This window comes from Rhipicephalus microplus, chromosome 8 (genome assembly GCF_043290135.1).
Source record: "Rhipicephalus microplus isolate Deutch F79 chromosome 8, USDA_Rmic, whole genome shotgun sequence".
NCBI classification, from domain to species: domain Eukaryota; kingdom Metazoa; phylum Arthropoda; class Arachnida; order Ixodida; family Ixodidae; genus Rhipicephalus; species Rhipicephalus microplus.
Window position 1 is genome coordinate 106570871 of NC_134707.1, and position 4929 is coordinate 106575799.

The following is a 4929-nucleotide window of genomic DNA, read 5'->3' on the forward strand; positions in this document are numbered from 1 at the left end:
GCGGTTTTCTGGTTTTCAGTAGAAAGTATTCAAAATCCGCAAATTATTGCGTTCTGCGAATTCTACTAGTAGGTGTCCTCTGGCGTTTGTAGTGCTGATGCCATAATCTCCTGCTGCCTGGTCTCCAGCCTGCTTCTTCCCTACCTTTGCATTAAAGTCGCCCATCACTATAGTATACTGTGTTTTTACCTTACTCATTGCCGATTCCACGTCTTCATAGAAGCTTTCAACTGAAGCGTCATCGTGGCTGGATGTGGGCGCGTAAGTAAGCCTGTACTACCTTCATCTTGTATCGTTTATTCAGTTTAAATACAATACCTACCACCCTTTGATTATAGCTATAGTATTCCTCTATGTTGCCAGCTATGTTTCTGTGAATAAGGAACCCCACTCCCAGTTCTCTTCTGTCTGCCAAGCCCCGATAGCAAAGGACGTGCCCATTCTGTAGCACAGTATAGGCCTCATCTGTCCTCCTAACCTCACTGAGCCCTATTATATCCCATTTAACACCCTCTAGCTTCTCGAATAGTACAGCTATAGGCTTCCCTCACTAGATAAGGTTCTAGCGTTAAACGTTGCCAAGTTCAGGTTCCTAAGGCGGTCTGTAGTCCAGAGATTCTTAGCACCCTCTGCTACGTTGCAGATCTGACCGCAGCCATGGTCAGTTGCTTCGCAGCTGCTGGGAACTGAGAGCCGTGAGTTAATTGACGTATGCATGTGGGAGGTAGTGGCCAGATACTGCGCCAGGGTGGCCAATCCTTCTCTGGTGAGGGCGTGCATTCCCGGCGGTGGTTACCGGTGAGGCCGCACCCCAGGCCTCTTAATGCAGTTCCATCAACACGAGGATTTTTTTTTCCGGTTAGGAACTGCGCGGCACCGGGATTTGAACCACGGACCTCTTGCATGCAAGGCGGATGCTCTAATCACTACGCCATCGCCGCACCCTGTTTAGAGTTAGGTGCACGTTAAAGAATTCCAAGTGATCGAAATTTCTGAAACTCTCAACAGCGGCGTCTCTCCTATTCACATGGTAGGTTCTGAGACGTTAACCCCCAACTACTAATAATATATTCCGAAACAATTATTGGAATACGGCGTACGGTTCAGTTGTTTTTCGAGCAACATGACGAAGACGTACGATGCGCAGAGCATGCTGCTGCTCGTAAAAAAAGTTTCATCGACTATGTTCTACACAGAAAAGTAGGTTTCACACATGTGGTTTTTTCGGTACAAGAAACTGCAAAAACACCTGATGTCGAAACGGCTCCACGACGCAGTTGACCAGGCTTTGGTCTAGATATGCAAGAAAAAGTGTCGCCGTACATCGTAATGCAGTGAACATTGTTCATGGGTGTCACGCACAGCAAATTTGGGGAGTCGTTGAAGATGCTTGAAGCCTTTCGTGAAGAAGATTTCACTTTTTTTAAATCTTTTGACAAGCGGGTTTTTAAACACTGGGGGATGATTCATGGTGCCAAAGAAGGAATGCGCATTTTTATACTAACAGTCATTGATAAACAGCTCGCGAAGGCATTCTAAGAAATCTTTTGGTTCCGTAACGAAGTTGAGGCAGTCTATGAATACTCGTTGTATCCTGTTATAAATAGAATTATGCTTAGCTAACGAACAACGGTAACTCAGCTTACAAATTCAGAGAGAACCATTGGATAAGGAATTTGCTCAGATTTCCTGAGTTACAGCAGTAACGCCATAGAAAGTAGTGATGATAATCGATGGCATAAACTGCTGCAGATAGAATTCGAAGCCAATCGATCGGCACGAAAATGCTGTAAATAATGTTTCAGTGTGTATATGAACTGATAAACGAAACCTTTGCTTTCCCCCACGAAGTTGGATCAGGTAACTTGGTGTCTTTCGATGTTGTATACCATATTTGTTCACTCAATGTGATGTTTAGATGGAGCTATACGAATGTAGTTTCTTCACCTTTTTGCTATACGTATCAGGATCGCTAGGTGGCAAACCAGAAAGTGTCAAGAATTAAGGTGTAGTCCTGTAGAGGGTGCCAAAGTGCGCAGCAATTATCGGCATTCATTGATTAACTTGTTAATTTACTCAATACATTTTAGGCCAACGCAATTAAAGCTCTAGGTGCTTGTAATGTACTATCAAGATAGAAACTTACGTTGGAAGACGATGCAAAAAGATAATCTTTGTAAATAAAGTGAAAGTTTCGAACGCTGGTGAGTGTATGTACTGACATTAAAGAAAGAGCAAAAAGTAATAACACGCGCCCTAAGTTCGCAGAAAATAAATAAATAGAAGAAACATTATGAAAACGCACTGCCTTTTTAAACGTGTTGAACAACCGCAAACTGCGTGAAGAAAGCCGCTTTTGAAAAGCCTGCCATTCGTACCCCAGCCCACGTGGCCCAGCCGGTTCATGCTCGGTCAGTCACCTGCTCCCTCCAGGATCGCAGGCTTGCCTCTTCACCGCGGAGGTGGTCAAAATGGCAACAAAATAAGCGTGAACGTGTGGCGTCGGTGGTATAGTGGTTAGCATAGCTGCCTTCCAAGCAGTTGACCCGGGTTCGATTCCCGGCCGACGCAATCTTTTTTTTTCCCTTTCACATTCACCGTGATTTCACTTTGTGTTTTTCTTTTTTTTTCACAACGATATTTTCTTGTATTTTGAGGTTACAACATGACTAGAAGCTATAGATTCAATGTTTTTTTTAAGAAATAAATGATTTAAATAATGAATGAAGGAATATACCGCACCCACTGCCACCTTTTAGCACCTTAATATTTTATGTGATTTTATTCTGAGAGTGAACAAAATATAGAGCTGCATTGTTGGTTTTCAAACGCTTGGAAGAACGTGGTCAGGAGAAATTGGGTTACATATTGCTACATTGAATTTCATCAGAGGCCGGATGTTATCGAAGGTCGGGTTTTTAGGCAATAAACAGGCACTCTTCAGGCACAAAGTACGCAAGCAAACGAACGCTTTATGCCCCTGACATGGAAAATGATTCCACGTGTGCTTTCTTCACTGCTTTTCTTTCCCTAGATGGTCCGTTACGCATGTAAACACTGGCTTGTGCAATACGCGCCTAGATCTCTGGGAACGTTTAAGGTTGCTTTACAGTTATCTCGTAAGCTTGAACTCGCAAACACGACGAGTTCATAATAATATCAAGGGTTTTACAACTCAGACCCGCGATATGGTTATGAGGGACTCAGTTGTGGAGGGCTCCGGGAATTTTCGACAATTTGTTCTTCTTCAACGTGTACTGCCTTCGCTCAGTACGCGGGTAACTGCGACTTTGCCTCCTTGGAAAGGCGACTGCTGCGGCTGCGATATAAATCCGCGGCTTTCGGGTGAGCAGCCGAGCAGCGTACTTCCTTTTCCATCGAGTTCGACACGAAGTGTTGGGTTTATTTAGGAACTCACGCAGCCACCAGCGATAAGGCTCTTAGGTTGAACGCCACTAGTATAAAACTTCATAAAATAAATCTGTACTTTTTTTCTTATCGTTGCGGTAATGTGACATGTGTATTACACATTTTGTATCTGATTTCTCAGTGCCATATCATACCAAAGATTTGTTTGCATATTGCGATTGCTTTATGCTGTTATAATCATATTTTATATGTTCGCGTGTGATATTACAGATATGCCATAAACTATAACAAGTTTTGTATATACATTGAAAACGATAATTAGCCGAGATGCGAGTTTTTCAGCATATAAGCCCCCAAAACTCCACAGCCCCGATTATTTACTCCCTGGTAGCGGAGGGAACTCGGAACACGTCGTCGTAAAACGCACCTTGCTGAACGACAGTTTAGGAACTTCATGAACATGTTAAACTCCCCACAGAGTTTCAGGTCAGTGGTTACAAGCTCTCTATGGGCGATTTCAAAACCCCTTTTTGATCGTGACCAGGGTGCGTGCGTGCGCACGTGTGTGAGTTGGTCTGGGTATCTGTAAGGGCACCTATTTGACGTGGTGTGAAACTCCAGTTTCTCAATACTAGCTCAGTATTGAGAAACTGGAGAAACTCCAACTCAGATCTGTTTGTAGAATGCGTCACCCATGCCACCTAATGTTCCTGTCTATATTGCCACGTTCCATTTCCCAAGTTTTTGTTATCGTCCCAAAACACCTCACGATTCTCAGCGCAAACCGCGCCTGCAGTTTTCGAGAGGGTTCCGGACTGTAGTAGATCATTTCGATAAGATCACGCCCACTGTGCGAATGGTACAGATTGTTCTGGAACGTACGCCGCCGCCGACGATAGCGCTAGAACATTCGACGGCGGGAGTATAAATGCCGACGCGCTTCGCCGCTTGTCAGTTGTTGATCGAAGGCCGACGCTCCGTTCACCGCTATCAGTCTGAGACTGCTATCTCTGCGAGACTGCTGCTGTAATTGGACTTTCTGTTTACCGGGCACAGGTTCGCCCAAATAAACAGTTAAATCCCAACAAGAAGTCTCCTGTCTTCGGCCACGTCACGACCCCGTGACATTTGGTGGAGGTGCTGCTTCGTTCATGTACCGGACGCCCCCGTCAAGCCGTGAACCCAGCCCACGTCGCGGAGAAGACACCGACGCCAACCAGGAGCAGCGAACAAGCCGCCGACAGCAAGGGCTACCACCGGAGTACGGGCTTCTACATGTCAAGCCGCGGAAGACTAAGGCCATGACCGCGACTGCAGCGACAATGACAACCGCAGCGTCCCAGCCCACGATGGTCATGCATCAACCTAGGGAACCACCAATTTTCCATGGGTCATCGTTCGAAGACCCGGAGTCCTGGCTAGAGACATACGACCGTGTGGCCGCCCTCAACCACTGGGACCATGACGAAAAGCTGCGTCGTGTGTTCGTCTATTTAGAAGACACCGCAAGGACCTGGCTCGAAAATCGGGAGTCCACGCTCCGAACGTGGGATGTTTTCT

The 4929-nt window shown here is 45.6% G+C and overlaps 1 non-coding gene across 1 annotated transcript; it reads left to right on the forward strand.

Annotated features, from left to right (window-relative positions):
* Window positions 1-2499: 2499 nt before the first annotated feature.
* On the forward strand, window positions 2500-2571 carry TRNAG-UCC (transfer RNA glycine (anticodon UCC)). The gene has a single exon. It is a non-coding gene; the product is annotated as a tRNA-Gly (tRNA).
* Window positions 2572-4929: the final 2358 nt, after the last annotated feature.